The sequence below is a fragment of the Wyeomyia smithii genome, chromosome 1, assembly GCF_029784165.1.
Source record: "Wyeomyia smithii strain HCP4-BCI-WySm-NY-G18 chromosome 1, ASM2978416v1, whole genome shotgun sequence".
NCBI classification, from domain to species: Eukaryota; Metazoa; Arthropoda; class Insecta; order Diptera; family Culicidae; genus Wyeomyia; species Wyeomyia smithii.
The window spans coordinates 153,963,391-153,985,483 of record NC_073694.1 but is presented as its reverse complement, the minus strand read 5'-3'; the positions used below and the strand labels follow the sequence as shown (position 1 = coordinate 153,985,483).

Genomic DNA, 22,093 nt, shown 5'->3' with positions numbered 1-22,093 from the left:
TAGCTAGGTGAAACATGAATAGCTTCGTTCACATAAGTGTCTGCTAGGGTGGTTAAATAAAGTTATGCTTTTGAGCGATAAAAATTTCAAACGCGTAGAATGTTTGACTGTAATTAATTATTCATTTTATTAAAGAGGGAGAGACACTAAACATTAGCGTCTGTGAGGAACAGATTTCCAACAGACACCCCATTAAATGTAGCTTAGTTCCACACATATGGTGCTAAGCGGTATGACTGGGGCTAAGTTCATATCGAGTGCGGCCTTCGGTGCGAATCGAGGTTCCCATGGCACATGTATGCCACTGGTCTTCCTGGATGTGGAATATGCGTTTCCTTGCGTCTGACCCATCTCGGTGTCAGCGGTTTTTCGGTTTGCTGCCAGACAGTTAAACACAGTCATTCATTATAGTAAAGAGCAAAAAAAACCTACATCAGAGAAGAACCGCAAAGAAGCGGCAAAAGTTTTGTCCCCCGTTGGTTCCGTACCCGTTCGGTACCCGCGTGGGACGATCGGCAACGGGAGACATTCCTCTTCAATGTCGTTCTCATCGTTTCCTGTGAAATCTAATGGATATTATAGACTATAGTTGGCTTCTCATTGAGCGTTGTTCGATATGATAGCGTAGCAATCACTTTCGGCGCTCCAGTCACTTGATTTGAGTTGACGTTATAGCCTTTAGCTGCATCCATGAATCACGTAACACCCTCAACAATTACGAAAATGATTAGGAGATTGTGGGTTGTTCATTACAGGGGTGGTAAAATGGACACCCGTTTAAATCTCGACTATTACGTTGACAAATAGTAGGTACAAACTTTTTTGGCACCTTATCTTAGAGGCACTAGAAGCTATTCGAGACAAAGTATGCGACATAGAACAGTCAAACAGTCAAAATAATAAACAAAAACAAAAAACACGTGTACATTCGTAGTGGTGATGTTATTTTTGGCCTACAAAAAATAAGGTTTTTTCTAGTGTGAAACAGTATTTTATAACGATTTTTCTGCAAATATATGTACTCAGACTACTAAGAGCAAGCCCACCAGTGGCTAAATTGGAGTTTCTAAAGCTAGTTTGGCAATGTTGGTTTGGGAAATAACAATCCTCACCTCGGGTAGTAGCGAGTTATTAAATTTGGCAACGCGATAGCAACGAGCCGAATCGTTGCTATTTGATGAAATGTCAAACTGTTGTTTTTTTGTGCTCACTAGTGAATGTTCGTAATAATATTACGAAGATGATGAGTGTTTCGAATGCGGACTCAATTTGTCGGCCTCGGAAGACGAAGTGTTTTGCCTCGCTTGTTGAACACGTCGTAGGACGCAAGTGTCGGCGTGAACCACTACTTAATTTTATTTCCGATTGAGCTGAAATTTTGCACAGGGTGTTTTTTCGGGCAGGTAAACATTTTGTATAGGTTTTTTTTATTGAGATGACCATTTTGGTTGGCATTTTGGTCTGCAAACCTACACGATGCGGAAAGCTCAAATCCTCACAAGTTTGGCCAATATTATTAAATAAACCTGGTAGTTTTAAGCAAATCTGCTCGGGAGTATTACCAACTATTTTCCCGTTTCGTTCGGTCGTTGTATAAAAAAAATATTTTTCTCCTTTACCGCTGTTACAATCTTCAAAAACAACCTAAGATCGAAAGCGGCGTTGGAAATGGTCATCGGTATAGACCGTTGTTAAAACGCCGTATGGTGGTCAATATTTGGCTATTTACTGGCTGAGAGTCGCCCCGAATCTTTCCAAAAACCATTTTCTTAATCGCGTATAAGGAAATTTGTTTCGCGAAATCACTTTCTTCATCACTAGAATCAATCAAATAATCGAAAACAATTTACGCGTTCTATACCTATTTAAGTTCTTTTTGGTGGCAATTTTTCAAATAATAATAGCAAACTGTGGGAACCGAGACAGCATGAAATACAGAATACAAAATGACAGTTCGCCAGCTTTCAGTAGAATAGTCATTTAAGCCAATGTTGCGGGACGTGCCCAGTTTTACGGAATTACTTTAAATAGACAGATAAGGATGAAAAAATTTATGTACGCACAAGTAAAAAAATCTGCAAAAGAATTATGTTATCGATAACTTGAGAGAACGGAAACAAAGTTAAAACAAAGTTACGTGAAATGGAGGGAACATTTTATAAAGTAGAAAGAACGTAGATCATTCCGGAAACGATTGACTGACGGATAAGTTGGTTATTACTAGATCCGCAAAAAATATGCGAAATACATCACAAACAAACATTTTGCCAACGCTAGCTAGTGATGGTCTTCAGAGATTGGCAACTGCCGGTGTGAAAAAGAAATAGTGGAATTGGTAATCCCCATTAGCAACGATCGGTGCGAAAATCGGTTGCTATCCAAAATAGCAACGGCCAGCGTTGTGAAAATAGCAACTCAAATGGCAGCTCACCGGTGCGCTTGCTCTAACCAGAAGAAATCATCAAAGGTTAGTAATTGTTTAAATGATTTTCTCGATATTTTTAGGCATTTTCAAAAATATAAATGTGCGAGTAAAATGGACAGCCCATGGTGATGGGAAAAAATTGTATTAATTTCCATTGAAAAATCTAGATGCTTCGTGTTTATATCAGAAAAACGCAAATGTAAACTCGGACCGATGAACAGATGACCGCGGCTAAACATACCGTTGAATGCGGAATGTCCGTAAAAAAAGCTTCCGCCATTTCCCAGTTTCTTGCGGATAAGGTCATATATTGTTATTAATTCTACCGCAAACGGTGAAAATTGAACTATTGGTGAATGCATAAGTGTGTCACGTGCTATGGAACAAGATTTTACTATCTGTAAAGGGATAATTAATGTTCACGCCCAAAGTGTTCATTTTATCACCTCCCTATGTTCATTTTACCCACACGTGTCCATTTTACCCCCAAAAAACTGCTTTAGAAAATGCTCATGAAAACTACGAAAAATACTTTATTTGCGTACTTCTTCTTATTTTTTGTATCAACCGTTAGTGGTTCAGTTATTGTACGCTATCGACTCATAGTTGTAGTTTTAAACTGTGGAGGAAATTGGGAATTGGCTTAGGGTGTCCATTTTATAACCCCTTCCCCTATATAACTGATAGTAAAGACGATTTCAATGACTCAGTATGATGACATGCTGTGGAGAGTGTAAAGGAAATTCGGATATGGTTTTGATCGTAAATTGAAGGTTGCCCATATTTTTTCAATAGTAAATTTACGATAAGTTGAGTTAAATCATTTTTGTTTTAATGTCCCAAATCATCAGTTCGCTTCTATAGCTGAAAACAGGATGGTATAGTGTGCTTTGTTAGTTGCACTGAACAGATCTTGAACAAATATGTCCTAATCGGTAGGTAAAATTTTCCTTAAACTTTAGGTGTAATAATTAGTAGATCCTTTCAATTGCAAACCAGTGAAACAAATAACTCAAAATCAATGAGTGAATCAGCGGCTAACCAATCACGGAGCTAATTTTCTGTTCGCGATGTTTTTGTTGGGCTTATACTGTAAGTGACTCCGCTTTTTTTTTAAAGTTACGACATTCGTCTAGTTTCGCAAGACGCAAAGAGATTTTATTGAGCAATACGAATAATTGAAATATCCCAGTAAAACCAGACCAATGAAGCTCTCAGTAATGTAACGAAACTAAACGTGGAATCGTGTGTGTTGGATGGAAGTGGATAGTAGGAATGCAACACTCTAAACCACGCAACAGTATATCACGCTGTTGTGTGTGGAATTCTGCAGCTGCCGCTGCGGGATAGTAAAGTGCTGTTTTGTGCAGAGTTGCAACTAGGTTTCCATTAAAATCTGAAAAATTCAAATAATAAGGCTGGATAAAAGCTAGCAGTCATTGTATGTGTCAAAAAGTCCTTATTACGAAAAAAATCACAGGAGGGTTGTGTGCAAAGCCACGACCGCAAGGTTGAAGTAGAATACTTTTACAAGAGAGTAAACCCGACTGCTTGCGTGTCAGTCATTTTTCCTAGTAAATAAATGTTGACCGCTCATTGGCAGTATTGAAAATTCTGTGCAAATGAAGTTGAAGTACTACTCAATTTCAGTTTGCACATATAAATACGACCTCACTGAACAGGAAAAGTACAAACTCTTTGTGGCGCAAACAAGTTTCAACGGTCAGAGTATATGTACATGTGAATTCAAATTAAGATAATTAACTTTTGGTTAAAGCTCAGAACGAGAAAATATTAAATCTTCAATTCATTACATTACAATTCAATTACTGATTGCATCTTTGTGTTACGCCGATAGCGGGAGTTATGGTGAACTTGCGTATGACGAAGGCATCGTATTACCTGTTTTATTGAATGGGAGAAAGAGGCATATTGTAAAATTTTGTATACATTCAATTCAAACAATATTACCAAATCGTAGTCATGCACTCTGATAACAAAGGTGAAGGCTGTTTTCACACTGAAAATCAGACAGCCAGCAGAAATTTTGATTGCCGAAATCCAGAATGCTTGTGAAGTTGCCAAAATAAGGCAGAGCTTCACAGGAGAAAGGCCGAAACCCTCAACCGGCAAGGATGCTCCGATAGCAGGAAAATAGTGGTTTCGCATTCAGGAACGGCATCATAGTTAGAGATTCTATTCTATTCACCTGGCCGTAGGTTAATGTACAGCTCTACTTACGGCTGTACATTAACCTACGGCCGGGCGAATTGTTTCGCGCCGCTTTTTGCGTTTAGCCTGGCAGAGGCCTAATGCGCACGGCCAACACAATAGAAAGGTGTTTTCACATTGAAAATTAGAAACGGTTTTACTGGAGTAAGTGTTGGCAAATGCATCTACCGCTAATACCGCCGCTATCGTACGAAAGCGCGTCGTTTCATGTGGGGAATAATATCAACAACGAAAAATGACGCGCGTCTAAGCACACCCGAACTGTTTCGCCGTGCCGCTTCCATTTACTTCCTTATATCATCGGCCTCATGGAAGTACCGGCTGCACCTACCGCTGAAGCTGTTACCATACTGCTACTGGTACCCAAATCTATTAACTCTTCAAATTAAGTGTTTTATTTGTCCTCAAAAGAACAATTGTTCAATTCCATATCGGATATAACGCAATCGCATCTCTGTAATATTACCGACAGTAATATTCTTCTGAACAAAATGATCCAACTTTTCCATTAGAGGAAGTGCCGGCTGATGTACGGTCAAGTCTGGCAGAGGCCTGAGACGTGGTGACCAACCACAGGGCAAGTGATTTTTTTAATTTGAAGGCAGCCACAGGCGCAACCCGTTGCTATCCTCTGTTACTGCTGGGTGCTGAGTGCTGATATCTGCTGCTACTGCTGTCAACGTTGTGGAGGTCTATCCAGCTCACCTTCCGACTAATGAATGTAGCTAGTTTTCCCAGTTTACCATTTTACCAGTTTCACCATTTTCTAATGTTCTTTAGACGAATTATTCCACAATTCGCATTTGATTTTTGTATCCACCGAAAAAACACCGATGGTGCTCTCACACACGCAACGATTTAGCCGCAGACAGATGTCCAAGCCTAGTTCCAAACTTGTGTAAAGTTTTTTGTAGTAGCAATCCGTAACCAGATAGCGCTACCGGTACCGTCAGCCTCGTACACCAGCGAAAAAAATTGTATTGTAGCGATTTATAACGCAATTTACTTTGAAAATTTACACGGAAATTTTGATCAATGTTGTTCTTGCGTGGACGTCTGTCTGTGATTTAGCCTCTAACCGTATTGCGGCTAGTAACATCAAGCGATTTTGTTTGCTCGCTGTTGCGTGTTGCATCATGTTGCAACTTGGCAGCTGGGAGACGTCCAAATTCTGTTCATGCTGATTGATTGAATCGACTTCATATTAGCTCTGCATAGTCGAACTAACTGCTTTTGTGAATGCGTTCTAACAGGGCAGTTTATTATTCAAAGTCGGTTATGCTGATCGCAGCCTTTGCGCTGCCCTTGCCGTGGGAGGTTTACTAAATAAAGTAAAAATTAGACAACTACAACAGAATTTGATTGCATCCCTCACAGAATGTCCGCTTGTGTTGATGCCAGAAAATTATAAACCTTCAATTACTTGTTTATTTGCCTTGAAAAAGGCATTTTGCGGTTCAAAATCGGTTGCTGATCGCAACCTTTGAGCTGCCCTAACAGGGGGGCAATTAAGATACACGGACAACACGCACTGTGGAAGCTATTTCACATTCAGTGAATTAGACGGGCGCGACAGATTTAAATTGCTAGGATCCAACACAGAATGCTTGCTTACGTTGTCAAAAAATTATTAACTTTCAATGACTTATTTATTTGCCTTGAAAAAGGCATTTTGATGTTCAAAACTGAATTTCCTGATGGCAATCTTCACGCTACCCCAACACGGGGGGAATAATGGCAGTCTGGCGACAAACGCTGAGAAAAACCGCGCTGCTCCTGACACGTGGTGACCAACCACAGGGCTAGTGCTGCTGCTAAGGAAGGGCAACTGCTGTTGTCGCTGTCTAGAACTATTATAAGCGGCTTCGGCTGAAACAGGCTCTTATATAGGCCAAATAGCATGTTATAAATTGCAAGGTATATGATTCTGTCGACCGTGCTTGAGAAACAATCATATAGCGACCAATAAGAGGTCGAATTTTTCGTTTTGACAAGGTTTGACTACTTTCAATAGTACAATAGTGCGAATAATAAAATTACAATTATCTTCTTTCGGGAAGAATCTTAGAAGATTTTCCAATCTATTGCTGCAAGAACGAAGGAAATCCATCGAATACTAACCGATTTATTAGCATTTGAAATTGGAAATATTTTCCACTTTTTTCGGTTTTGAAACACTGCTGTGAAGGCGAACTATAATCAACTTCGCAGAACGTTTCAATATTTTGTGTGAAGTATGAGTAAGTGTATGAGTTTGCCAAAACGAAGCCAAGTCAGGGTGCTCAACCCTGAATTGAAAAAAACAATGTTATTTATAGTATTTTTGTAGACCGAAAAAAATGTTTAAAGGTTGGTTAAACGTGATATATGAAAAAAAGATTTTTAAGCTACGAAACCACTTTTTGCAATTCTGTTCGATTCCCACATTTATTGAAATATTTTCATCGTTTCCGTTAGGGTTATTTTTGTACATTTTGCATGGTTTAGTTCAACATTCACTGCAGAGCTGGATTCATGACAAAAATTTTCTTTAAAAACGGTCCTTGGAATGCGGAGTGTCTGAGATATTGGCATTCTAATATGTGATCGGAAACCACTTCAAAGCTCTATAATTAGGGATCATGCCATATACCATGTGATCAGGTAAATGCAACGACCCTTTGAGGTTATTTATAAATCATATTGTTGACATATACGTGAAAATCCACTTAAAAATATTGAAATTTCACATCATAAATACCAGGCATGACATACTCAACTGATAATCATGTAACATTTACATGAAAAGTTGAATGGAAAATATCCACATAGATTCTAATGTATTGCTGATGTGAAATTTATTTTCAGTGTACCATTAACGCACAGTATTCCACCCATAGGCTAAAACAAGCCAAGCTACGTAGCAAATAGCAAACTAAAAAAAATTAGCTGTTTGCTACTTGTGCTTTTTATTATTTTTCAGGGTCATTTTCATTACTTTCTTGTCTTTTCTTGTTCATTTAGATTTATTTAAAAAAATTGCAAAAAATATCACATTGAGGGGGCTGTTATAACGTTACGTAATCATCTAGAGGGGGATCTGACTTTGTGACGAAATGCTACGTTGGGGTTGGGAGGGGGTGACAAAAAATCATTTATGAATTTTACCCAAAAATGCAGAAAATCTGCTTCAGTAAGCGTATTTCGTGAACGGTTTACATTTGAGTACGAGCTAAGTGAAGGTGTGTGTTTGATACTTGCAACATCAACTTAAGCAGTGCAAGAAAAGCACAAAAAGCAGCAAAAAATGATGTTATCCCTTAAAACGTGGAGTCTCCAAAACAGTTTAAAAGGTAAATTTACAGAGCCTGTTGGATCATACGGCATTACGGATTTTTCGATCGATACCAAAAAATGTTTTAACGAAAGTGTCTTCAGAGAGTTAAAAGCCATTCTAACAGAAAAACCGGGTTTCGATGGGTCAAGTGGACAGAGTGAATATAAACAATTTTTTTCTGATCACACTTCTGAATATATCAATCTTTTGGTTACTTCGTATGTACCGCATCGACTTTTTGTGGATGATTAAATTATTTGTGAAAATGCTACTCCTTTGTGTAATCGATTACAATTTGCGAAAGACACTAAGGAGCTCACAATTCGAAAAATGAAACTATATATTATGAACCAAATTGAATCTCTGATTCCCTCAACTGTTCATCCAAAAAGTGGCGCATTCCAGCTTAAACATAAACTACAGTTAACGATGATTGACGGAAAATGTTGCAGTGCGCTTTGCAAGACATCTTTATGCAGGTATTCTTCATTGACTTCTGATTATATTTTAAAAAATTACCATGTATGCATATGTTTATTAGATGCTATCTATGTGGAGCAAGCCAAAGGAAATGAAAAACTTCGAGAAGGTTGCAAAAACCTGTAAGCGACGAAGGCTTTAAGTTTGATGAATTACCACTTTATTTCTGGATATCTGATCCATCTTTAAGTATCTATTTCATGTGTCGTATCGTAGAACTATTCTGCAAAGCTTGTTATGTGGATATGAGATTAATATGGTAGGATTCAAACAATACGCAATAACCACTGCTCGGATGTTGAATGTTTTGACTATTGGTACACAAAGTGCTCGTACACGGTGATCCAGTTATCGAACATGCACTTGTTTTAATTGGCGAACTTTCAGAAGAAGTAGCAGAACCAACTTACTAAAATATTAAAATTTTTCGTATGAATCATATCGTGAATAACCACCAACACAGGCCTACTGCAAAGATTGTTGTTCAATTCAGAGCTTGAGACAATCATTGAAATCCAACAAACCAAAGCTGCTCCATAAAGTTTTGAGTATACACTAAGTTTTGGCCATACGAACCACTGTGCAGCATAACATTGCTGCCAGCATTACCAATATTAATAAATTTTACAATAAGTGAAAACTGTGAGTTTGCTATAAAATGTAAAAATTTTAAAATTTGAAGATTGTAAGCAATTCCAAATTTAAATCTAATGCTTTAAAAGTTCTTAAAATTTCAAAACAGTTGACAGTTTCTAATAATTGATGGATACATTTTGTAATTTCAACAAATTTCGCACTTTATCATAATAAGTTTTCTAATCGTTGCGTTTTTCTACAATCTATGTAGTTCGGAAATCGGGTTTTAGAGAGTTGAAGATTGATTCCGAAAATACGCTGTAGAAAATTACCCATTGAGTATTTTGTCTTGAAAATTTGGGTAAATATAGTTTGGAGTGTATTATTTACATTGTATATTAATCGCTGTGTTTCTCGAAAAAAGAAAAAAATACCGTTACCCAAAAAGCAACGTAGCGAATTTATTTTGCGCAAGCACCTGGAAAATCGTCGACGCCCTCATCGGGACATCGGAAAACAACTCGGAATCGTGCAGTTTACGGTGAGTCGTGTGATTAAACGTTACTACGAAACTCTGAGCAGTGAACGTAATGAGAAATGCGATGAGAATAGATGTTCTGTTAGGGCATCTTCAGCGGTTGTCCAAATCGTTGTTTTGTTCTATTTTTTTGGAACAAGCTCAAATTCACTGCTGCACCGGTGGTGTAAATTTTGTTTTATACCAGATCTAAATTGAAGAAATTTGAAACTGGTATACGTTTTGGTCTATTTTTGTCACTTTTTGGAACAAGAAATAGATCGTTAAAAAACCCTTTGTACGCTACCAATAGGTGGGTAAAATGTCATATTTTAATTGAATACCTCATTTTTAGCTATTACCATATAAGCATTTTGCGAGTGTTGGGGAATAAACAAAACAAAGATTTTTTATGACAATTCACAATTCATTTATGTGGCTTTTCTGAAGAAGAAAATGAACAGGTTTGTCGTTTTTGGCTTCAAGGAAACCGACCACCAAAAGGGGGAATTCTGGAAGACCATAACCGTAGGTTCAACTACTTTGTTTGCAACCATCAGCCACTAGGATAACAAATATGTTGGCTATTTTGTTAATCGCCTCAATTGTAGTGGGACTAGAGGAGACCGTAAGAGGCCAGAAAAATGTTCCTCGAAGACACTGAACTGAAAACGAAAAAATGCAGGCTTGTTTCAATATCTTCAAAACCGAACCCAAGTTTTAAGAACTGCAAGACTCTGAAAGATTGATGAGACGAAAATGGAAGATGAACATCTACGCGATCAAATATTTATCGCTATCCTCCGAAGCCCTACTTGTAGCAGAAATTTTTCGATCATACCAATCCATCCTGAGAAATGTCACTGACGCTCGGGTCAATCCGTCAAATCCATAAAGTCTTGTGGATATAAAGTGTCTTGCCAACAACAAACAATATCGCACGCTTAGCCTTGGGGCTAATAGCGGTCTCGATCAACTAGATTAGTTGAGGGAATTCGTTATCGATATTGTTTTTGGCACATTTTGCATGTGTAGGATAAGTACAACGATACACCGTGCCCCAGTGCTGAGTCGAGAAAATTTCCAGCTCGAAAAGATCCTCGACTCGATCGGGAATCGAACCCGATATCACAACCGTGTGGGAGAGCTAGCCGACAGACATCGCTAACCACAGAACCACGGGGACCACAAATGCCAAAGTAATCGTTTAATGTGCGTAAAAATTATCGAATTTCCGTTTGTTAAATATTGAGTGCTTTTTATTATAACAAATCTCATAAACTGATAGCATGGGGTATTGAATTGTGGGCAGTGTGACAAAAGTCAGCGATTTAAAACAACAAGATATACAACACCGGTGCGGAGAACGAAAAGTTAGTCTATATTAACTGGTTCTATTCAGGTTTCGCTGGTGTAAATCTAGTATAAACTTGTTTCAAAAATAGACCACCGCTGAAGATGCCCTTAGTGATCAGGATCACAAACGTGTTGGGAAACCGTTTTGACCAATAACGCGGAATCCCAATGCTTAGGTCAGGGATGTGGCAAAAAGTAGAATCTGTCCAAGGTTCGGGAGGGACTGCATACGCGCAAAAGGCTCTAAATCGTGACGAACGACAAAATACGATGGGAAAGTCACGGGCCCCAAAACAGTATACCCAGATGCTGACGAAGTCTCATTGTCTCATCATGGATGTTAAGACTTACCTCAAGGCGGACTTCCGGCAGCTTCCGGCGCTACTGTCCATCACTACTCAGCACAAGTTTGGTGTTCCAGAGGAAGTAAGGAAGCAGAAATTTTCGAAGTTTTCTAAGAAATAGGGTATCGGTTCTATTATCGTTAGGCTTTACCTATTATCGTCCGGGGGGTTATTGAAGTCATAGAGAACTAATATTTTGCAGAGAGGTACTCTGTATTATGAAGAACCATCATGCAAGAAGTTAACGATCTTGGACATCATTTACCCCCCTGACGATAATAGAGCCGATACCCTACCTGTGTTGGCAAGCTTATGTGGCAAAAGGAGTGCGCCGTTCGTGACTACAGGGACTGTAAACGGAAAGATCTACCTCAAGAAGTGTCTACAGAAGCGTCTGCTTCCTCTTTTGAAGCAACACAAGACACCTACGAGCTCCTGGCCGGATCTAGTGACACTATTCAAATTATGTCTTAAAGTGGTACAAAATTAACGGGATCATTTTCGTACCCAAGGACAAGAACCCCCCAAAAAAACCGGAACTAAGGCCTATCGGAATCTACTGGGCTATTATGAAACAGTATTACGAAAGCATTCCAAGCGGGTCACAGTTGAGGAGGACATGAGGAAAAAGTGGGTTTCCGTACAGAAAAAGCAGTCAGATGTTGTATGAGTGGAGTTAAGCGGAAGCGCACGGTTATGCCATTGAAGTTGGATAAAAAAAAATCCAAAAGCTTACTAATGGGATATTTTACTGTCTGAAAGTTTGAAACCGTGACGCAATTTGATGTGGGACACCCTTTAATAATGAAGGAAATTCGTTGAACACTAACTGAGTTTTTAGCATTTGCACGTGGACAGTTTTCGTGGCGATCTGGATGTTTTCGTTTTTTAAAATTTTAAAAACAAAAAAAATCAACTTGAATGGTTTGTTTGATAAGAATGATGTCTTCGGCAACTCAACGTTACAGACAGTAATTTTGTTCTTTCAAAAAAAAAAATATAATAAAATTTTCCAAAATAAAAAATTTTCGAATTTTCTCAGTGATTTATTTTGGAAGGACAAAATTACTATCTACAACTTTACTACCACACTATACCGATCAAACAAACCGTTTTGATTTTTAAATATTTTTATCAATTTGTCAATTTCAAGAAATATTAATATTGAAACGTGTTTCATGAAATTGCTCATATGCGCAGCAGCTAGAAAAATTCAATTGACCGCATATGCTTAAAAATGTGTCGGTGAGTTTTCACTCCGATTTTTGTTGATTATGTTGGCTATTGGATTTGGTTTTTCTTTTTTTTTCTACCAGATAGAATGCTTGAAATTGGACGTCAATTTTGTACACCAATATCGAAATTTCGTTGGATATTCAACAGTTTGTACCAGTCGAAATTGTGAATTTACTTCTAATATTAATACTTAAAATAATAGTATTTATTAATATTCAGGTTTGCACAACAAAAGTAAATAATGTTTCAGTTTAGTTTTGAAAAGGACGGTATAAGTTATTGATCTTAGTTTATTAGGAAGCAAGTTATAGTTTGAAGAACTGTAACATAAAATACGCGTTTGACCCCAGTTTGTACTTCCTTTGCTTCTCAAGGGATGAGTTGCATTTCCAGTGTTCTGCCGGTTAACCCAAACTGCGAAAGTTATGTTGTGATGGCAATTCCTTGTGTGTAATGTGTTATGGTCGAAAAAAATTGTTTGTGAATCTTGTAATCCCAGAATCGGAAATATTTTAGGATTTGAATTCGAATAAAGTATGTAAGATGACTTTTACATATCTGTTCTGCAGATGTTTCTAAACTTTTATTGAGCAGCAGTTGAAATTTTATTTGAAATTGTTTTTAGATGGAAAAGATGAAAGAGAGAGGAAATTGTCATCAAAATATTGTTTAAGAACACGTAAATCTGATTCCATGTGAGTAACTGTTCGTATACTAGAACGGGGATAGAATAATGCGTTATCATTTGCAAAGAGCCATGACGTTTTATAGAGCTCATAATAAAAAAAATGCAAAGGACCTATGTTGCTTCTTTGAGGCACTCCTATGTCCATTGGGCGTAAGCTACTACGCACACCTTTAAATGCTACAAATTGTTATCGATTTGATAAACAACTTTTGATTGAATCATTGCTGGCAACTCCACTCACCCCATAGTGATCATGGTTTAATGTATTCAAAGTCTTTTTAAGATTGATAAACCCATGACCCAAGATTCTTTATCCGTTTATTTCGATCAGATCATTTCATTAACAAGTTCGGTAACAGCAGTGAACGGTCCACAGCCTTCACGAAAAACATACTGAAGTTTGTACATATTGAAAAAACTCACAAGACGTCAAATTAAAAGTTCTTTTTTTATTTAGGGCAGATAATGCCGAGATCGGTCGACATGAGAAAGAATCACATCCATCACCTTAATGGAAAACAAGCGAAACTTTAGTAACTTTTCGAAAAAACAACAGGAATGTTAACATGTCTTTTACTTTTCGTCCTGAGGCATTCCATGGAAAATAGGAAAAAAAAATTTTTTTTTTGGCATATCATTTCCGATTTCGCTGAAACTTTTCACAGTTGTTCCTTTTTGATAAAGAGGTCATTTTATGATATCAGTTTTTCATGTAGACTCGCGACTGCTACATCAAAGGGTATATTCAAAATGGTGACTGGTAAATAAAAATTTGTATATTAGAAAAACGGCTTGTTTGATTAAAATGGTGTCTTCGGTAAAGCTGTAGATAATAAAATTTCGGCTCTAGAAAAAATATATACACTGTAAAAAAAATTTTTTTTTCTGTGCCAAAGACTAATAGCAAGACTAATAGCGAAACCTGTCTCTGGGCAATCTCTCAGCTTCTGATTATCTAAGCCTGGATTTACTTAATATAAACACGTACTGTATAAATTGGTTACCTTGTGTGTTCGACTTATTTTTACAACCTTCTAAAAACGGGGTTCGCCGGTGAGTTACTCAAATTCACTTGCAACAAGGCCAGTATAAAAATGTTCGATTATGGTACAAAAACAGTGCGTTGGATTGGTATCATGCTATTTGTGATAAATTTTCAACATTGTTATATGTAGCTAGAAAAAAACTAAAAAAAAGTTCAGAGTAAAAATGTCAGCATACTCGAACGTTCATAACTTTTTGTTTTCCATTTTACCATCACTAAATTTTGACAAATAGTAGTACATGTTATAATCTTCAATGTGTAAAAAATTAGATTTTTAAAAGAGGTACTATTTGAGATATTTTTTTTTCTTCATTATTTGAGATATTTAATATTTCGAGAATATTTGGCACAGAAAAAACAATTTTTTACAGTGTTATTTTATTACCTACAACTTTGCTAAAGATCAGTCACCATTTTGAGTAGGCCCTTTTGAAGCAGTAGTCGCGAGTATACATGAAAGACTGTCATAAAATGACTTCTTTATCAAAAAGGAACAACTGTGAAAAGTTTCAGCGAAATCTAAAATGGTCGATCAGGATCGATGTGCGAAGTAGCATGGGAACACTCTACTATCGAAACGGCTTATTAGGATAAAAACTTCATTAACACTAGCAGGTCTCAAGAGTATAGACTTTCACTTTTATCAGATCTAAGATAATCGAAGTTATTCAAAACTCCAATACTGGCCAAGTTATTTCCAATGCTAGAGAAATATAATTCAATGGCCTCATGAATTATTTCTAGGTTTCTGCCAGCAACTTTTAAACTGAACTGTTTACACGTTTTACTCATAACGACCGAAGATTTTGCATGTTAAGTGTTCAGCTTTCGATTATTACTAATTTCCAAAACCTATTCGTCATCCACAGACAGTTTTTGCCTTTTAATTTAACAATTTTAGGTGAACGATCTACAACAATTCGCTAACAAATGATTGTATGTTGTAATAGTTGTTTGGCATGAATATAATTAGTAAAGTGTTCAGCATTTCCAAGATAAGTATTTCCGATTTGTTTCAATTTCCAAGGCCCATTCGTCATCCAAAGACAATAAGCCGTATCAATAAAAGCGTTTGCTTCACTCATCCCGTGCAAATCATATGGGAGAAGCAGAGTGAATTCTTTTATTCATACGGCCTAATGTGGCTTTTCAATTTAACATTTTTAAGTGAAAGATCTACTACAATCCGCTAACAATTATTGTTTCTAGTTATTGGTATGTATATAGAAAATCTTATCCAGTATCAGATTATTTTGATGCTTCAGGGTCCAAAACTTATTCTTTTTAATACTTAAAAAAATGCCATCGAAACATCCTAATGTTTCCAAAATCTTGCATTCAAAATCACAATGATATAAACCCGATAAAATTATCTGGGTATCATTTTCATACATCGTTTGTACACAGTTATTGGCAACAAATAACTCTCTCTTCCCGAAATTCACGAATCAATTTTTCACCGAGCAAACGAAAGTCAGTTTTCGCAATTCATATTATCAAGTTTGCTGCCACAGTTTCCAGAATCATTGGCCGCCAGCGGCGGCAGCAGTAGAATTTCCTAATTGCTTGCCCATTAACGAGGCTGCCCAAAATTTGCCTCCAATCCAGCAGCGCCATGCGCGCAGGAATCCCAAAGAGAACCACCAAATAAAAAAACTGCAGGCCTACCTTAATCTTTTGCCGTTTCCCATTCACGTGCGCCGCAGTCTCCTCAGATCCGAAGTCGTCTCCTGGGCTCACTTGGCAAACACACACCGCACGCGATTTCGCCCAAACAAACGCCAAAAGCAAACAAACCTTAGCACCCCAATAGAACTCCCGGCAAAGCGCAATTCCGTGTAGTATCCTTTCGCAACAGGTCGTCGCTGTTCACTGGATTCGGTTTTGCGTTCTCTTCACCTCACACACACACCCCCTAGAGCCCAAAGTATTCACCAAGCAGGAAAGTGCAAAATTGCACAATCTTCAAACTGAACCGCTTTCGGTTTCTTCTCGAGCGATTCGTCAGAGGTAGTGCATTCTCCCGGAGGGAATCGTGGTTTTATATTCCAAATGATAGTAATTTTCGATCCTTTTTTCGGCACACCTTCACAGGCACAGACACTTCAATATTTAGATAATTTCTGCTTTGTTTGCTGCATTAGCAACGAAGGCACTTTAAAGCATTAGCATTTCACATGTAGATCCTTTCCTCTATCCTTATTCAATGGCACTTGCTCAGGTTTAATACGATGCATAAATTGAATGGCACTTAATTTCGATAAACCACCAGAAATCCGTAAAGTACTTGCGTCCTGAAAATCGACAGATCACTTCTAAGTTGCGATTGTCCAGCCAAAATCCGTTGCAGGGGCGGCCGCGTTTAGAATTCTTCTTCCCCGAGGGGGGTTTGGGTTGCTATCCTTTCGGCAGACAGCTAGCGACTGACTGACCATTAACTAAATGGCCCAACTAAATAATGAATGTGTATATATTATGTTATTAATACATATCGGCGGTCGAGGCGAGAAAAAAAGCAGAGCCAACCAGCCAGCGAAAGATGAGCTGTGCGAGTGTGCGATGATGATGAGGAGGTCTCTGTATGCACAAGAGAAGAACGCTACCCAACCCAGCCGGCAACTTCCAGAGCAGAGCAGGCATGCAAAGGCCTCTATCGCCGTTCAACCGTCGCTATCGCTGCATCCCCCAGAGGCAGAGATTTTTGTATAGTTTTTGACCAAATCACAACCAACAACGATGACGACGCCGTCGACAACGACGACGACGACGACGACAAAAGGCGGAAGAAAGACAGAAAGAGAAAGATTCAGAATATCCACACGCAAAACAGTCAGAAACCGCAGCACCAAACCAGAGAGAGCGTTTTAGATCGGCAGAAAACAAACCTCTACGATGCCAGCGGCAATTGCTTGCAACTCCGCAACTGGTCCGTACAGGCCGGCCCTGCGGAAATCAGAACGAAGGAAAATCGAAGAAATCTTTAGAAAATTTTATCTCCAGCGCTTCAACAGCGGACAGGGATTAACGCTGGCGTTGGGACGGTTCCATTTCCAGCGAAAGGATTATATGCGATGTGACTCATGACATGTTTGGCAGATAGCCTATAGTGTCACGTCATGTAGCACAAGGAAGACCGATTTGGCAAACGGATGCGGCCTACAGCTTACGATTGATGACGCTGTGGCACTGTACTGGAGGTTTAGTGTTTGTTTTTTGGAAGGACCAACCGATAATTTACAAGATAATGATGATCCATGCGGGTCTGAGTTCATTGATTTACTAATTATGATATTTATTTGTTTGTGGTTTAAAATCGTTAAAGTTTTTTCCATAATGATAGTAATGATAGGGCGAAATGCTGCCTCTCTGTAAACAGAACGATTTCCAATTCCCAGTTAGCGGTTGACTAAAACAAAGAGTACATTTTGATTAAAATTGTTGGCTAAAAGTTGTGCAAATACAACAGAGCAAATATATATTCAGGTTATTATATAAGGCACTAATTTATCAAGCGACTTTACTGTTAACCAAGACCAATGTTTGGGAATTGGACTACAATCGTTTACAATGATAAGGATCAGTCGATAATTATTACGACATTTCTCTTTCGTTCTTTCTGTCAAGTATGCAAAAAGTTATGCAAGTTCAAAAGTGTCGCAATAATTATCGACTATAACAATATTTTAGAATAACAACTAACAAGTGAATGATCATCAACAATATATGGTGAATAAGACGGTCTTGGTGTATAAACCCCGCATAGCTGACAGCGTTTTGTGAACAGGGTACACGCAAATGTTGGACTGTGCGTAACCACATCAATATTTCGGAACCAGTACAACGAATGTGTCTTGTTCATAACGCATTTGGTACTCTAGCGAATGTCTAATGTATTGGACGGCTCAAAATCAAAGCACTTTTGAAGTATTAACCAGGTCAAGTATCGCCATGATGATTCGTACTGGTATTGGTCATATTTTCCAGAATGCTGCTATCGTTAAAGCAGTGCGAGCAGTAATCAATATTAATAATTTTGGTACTGACTAGGTTAACGCAAATATGAACTGATCGATTCACTACCATGAATCCGGTCTTTCAAAACATCATCGAATCAATTACAATTAAAAAGACATTGGATTCGATTAAAACATTTTGCATTTAACGACGACTCTGGTGTTATTCATATGCATTCGGTTCCACGTTACTGGCAACAGCGTCAGTAAATTCTGTTGCAACTAGGCTCGCTATTGGCTGTTACGGTTGCTAACGGTGACTAGGGATGCACGAGCCTTTGATATGCACCGACTCGCGAATGTTACCAGCGGTTTTTAAAGCGCCCCAAAACTGATTGTTCGCCCAAAACCGAAGCCTACCGAAACACCATGGTTTTGTGTATATTATACATATTCTGATTTCGATCTCTGTCTATGTATTCATTGCGCAACTGTTGCGTTTTTCTTTTGACACTTTTGTTGTGCTAAGCCAGAGCATTTAATGTGCATTTTGAAAGGACATATCGGATGCTGTAAGCTTGCACTTTTGCATGAATGTAAATTAGCAAGTAAGTAAGAGTGAGAACTTAATATTGCATTATTTTTTCTGTAAATGTGGTGCCAAAATATGACAGAGCACCTACCGCTGATGCTGCCGCTACTGCACAGAGGCATTTTTTTCCGTTTACTCTGACTAAGCCATCCACTAGTAAAATGATCGGTTCGAGCAAAAGCTGCAAATAGTGCGTTCCCGAATAACTAGGTATATGATTCTGTCGACCGTGTTATGGAAGCAAGCATGAACAGACTAATCAGATCAATCAAAATCTGCGTTTCAACAAGGCTTGACCATTTTCAGTAGTAGGGGAAGGGGTGATAAAATGGACACCATTTATCGTAATAGACCTGCTCAGCGGACTACACTTTTCTTTGGAAACACCCTGTGGAGCCTGTTACAGTAGTAGTGGTGATACTATTGACGAGCTTTCCTACATGGGTGACCCCTCCGTCCTAGACGTTGAACGACAGACTTGGAGGGTTATCACTCATGTACATGTGCTCTGAATCCATGGTAGAATCTGGGAGGTGGGGAATTGTAGTCGAGCCAGCACACGCAGTGTAACCGAAGGTTATACTTCCACTGCCATTACCCACTGCAGCCACTCTTGCTATCCGCCACTTCTTAATTTGGCCCGTCTTAGTCGCTATCTACTAGTAAAATGATTGGTTTGGGCGAGGGACAGGTTTTTTTTAATCAATAATAGTATATTTGACACGGCAGAGGGACTGGTTTAATATGGCCCAAAAAGTGTGTTTCCGTCGACCTTGACCGACGACAATTTTGTCGACCGAGCAAGTGCAAATCAAAGGTCGAAATCTACGTTTCAACAAGACTTAGTAATTTTCAATAGTACAATAGCTCGAAAAATCAACTACAATTTTCGATATTTTTGAATTTGCACAGATGCATAGACAATTTTCTAATCGATTGCTGCAAGAACGAAGGAAATTCGTTGAAAACTATTCGACTTATTAGCATAATAAGTTGGACATATGTTTTTTTTTGCTGGTTTTTGGTTTTTCATTTTACACCGCTATGTAGCCCAATTTCTCAAGAGACGTAGTTCTACGTCAAAATCGTGTTCATTGTTCGACTTTCATGAATAACGTTGTTTTATAAATTTGTTCAGGGCGAAGATTTCCTTTCACCGAAATAATATATCCTGATCAGCGCTGTAAGCTTTCACTGTAATGGAAGGATTTTGTTTTGAAAGTTGAAATTGAGATCTTTGAGTTGCAATTTTCGACGAACGAGCTGAGAATGAAAGAGATGTTCTGCTCCAATCAGTTTGACAGTGATTGTTGGCTAGCAGCATTTCTGTGATTTCGCACACGCAATGTTGCTTTAGCGATGTTTATGCGGTTGAGAACGTATATGCTTATATAGTTCATCGACTTCATGCAATGAATCGGCTCAAATAAGATTATTTCAATATTAAATCAGACATCTCATATCTTTCAATGACCGAACTTTCATTAAAAATTGACACCGCTGACACTGAAGGTCGCTTCAGCTTGAGACATTGAAAACGCGGTTTTTGCCATTTTTATTTGCAGTGTCGAAATTTTGCAGGCCTGATCCTGATAGAAGGTCTCTACTTGAATTAAATATGTGTCAGGTTGCATATTTCAGGTCAATGGCAATTTACACTCACCGATTTATCTGCGGCGTTTGATAAAATGAATCACCAGATTACCATAACCAAATTTGACAAACTTGGGAGGAATGATAATTTGCTTGTATGGCTCGAGTCGTGTCTAACCGGAAGAAATATGTCCGTCAAAATCGGTGACCACATTTCCTCACCTTTTCCCGTTTGGTCCGGTGTTCCTCAGGGAAGTCATCTTGGACCATAGCTGTACATGAACGATGTCATCCTTACCTTCAAGTGCTCTAAACTCTCCTACGCCGATGGCTTGAAGTTATATTACACGATAAAACAGCCAAAGGACGTGTTGTTCTTGCAACAGCAGTTGGAAGGCTTCGCTGACTGGTGTCAACTTAACCGGATGTCGTTGAACGTATCCAAATGTTCGGTCATTTCGTTTAGTCGCAGAAGCTCCAACATCGATTTCAACTACGGTTTGGCAGGTGTACAGTTAAAGCGCGAATCGACGGTGAAGGACCTGGGAATTCTGCTCGATACCAAGCTGAACTTCAAAAATCATGTTGCATACATCGTTTCGAAAGCTTCATCGCAGCTAGGATTCCTGTTTCGCAGTTCCAAGAAGTTTAAAAACATTTACTGCCTGAAAGCATTATACTGTGCAATTGTTCGGCCGTTATTGGAATATACATCTGTGATTTGGGCACCCTATAATCAGGCTGGGAAGAACCGCGTTGAGGCTGTTCAACGCAGATTAGTCCGCTTCGCTTTGCGCCATCTCAGGTAGGCAAATCCACGCCACCTACCTTGTTATGTAAGTCGTTGCTTGCTGTTTAGGTTGGAACTGTTGGAGGATAGACGCAACTTGGCTGAAGCGTGCTTCATAGCCGACCTCCTTCAGGGTAATATTGACTTCTCTTCGCTACTTAGCTCTTTGAACATCAACATACGCCGCCGCAACTTCCGATCGTACCCGTTCTTGAGAATCCCTCATGCAAGGGCTGATTATGGCCATCATGAACCCATGAGTAATATGTCTCGAGTGTTCAATAGCTGTTACGATGTTTATAACTTCAATGTATCTATAGAAGCGAGGAAACGCAGTTTGAAGCGCAGTTTGTGTTAATTTTTAACTGCTATTATTAGTGAGGTCATTGGGGTAAAAATATTATCTGTTGACTATAATAAATAAATAAAGGAAGCATGAAAATTGTAATCTTTCAATAAGTGAAAGCTTATTCCAAAATGAATGGCTTTTACAACGTTTGACATCACGACGAAGTATTTATTGTTCAACGACAGTAGAAAGTTTTATTCTCAAAACTGTGCAAAGTTTGAGCACATGCAAGCCAAACTTTACAAAAATATACAATCGTCTGTCGTTTCCTATATAAAACAAATTACACTCAATTTAATTTAAACTTTCAGTGTGAATATGTTTTTGCATAAATCTCAACTGTCAACTGCGTATCAACCATAATACGTGAATGGAATCAAATATTTCATTCGATTGGGTATTTTATATACTAAAACCATAGACAAACAGACGTACCACTCCATACAAAATTCTTAGAAAATTGTGGTACCGACTAACTTGTGCGACACCTACTGGACAATTCCACAAAAGATAAACTTTCAGTCTTTCAGTTGTTTTTGGCAGCACGGTGCTTGACAAAAAAAAAGGCACATCAGCGCAACCAACGTTGCTGAGGAAAGAT

The 22,093-nt window shown here is 38.4% G+C and overlaps 1 protein-coding gene across 5 annotated transcripts in view; it reads right to left on the bottom strand.

Annotated features, from left to right (window-relative positions):
* Nucleotides 1-16,722, bottom strand: part of LOC129718552 (papilin) — a 206,662-nt gene extending 189,940 nt beyond the window's left edge. Inside the window, exon 1 of one of the 5 annotated variants that reach the window (XM_055669428.1) lies at nucleotides 15,884-16,722. The gene's annotated coding sequence lies outside the window, so the exon portion shown is untranslated. The remainder of the gene's footprint in view (nucleotides 1-15,883) is intronic. The other 4 variants (XM_055669427.1, XM_055669424.1, XM_055669426.1 and 1 more) reach the window with 4 other exon arrangements.
* Nucleotides 16,723-22,093: the final 5,371 nt, after the last annotated feature.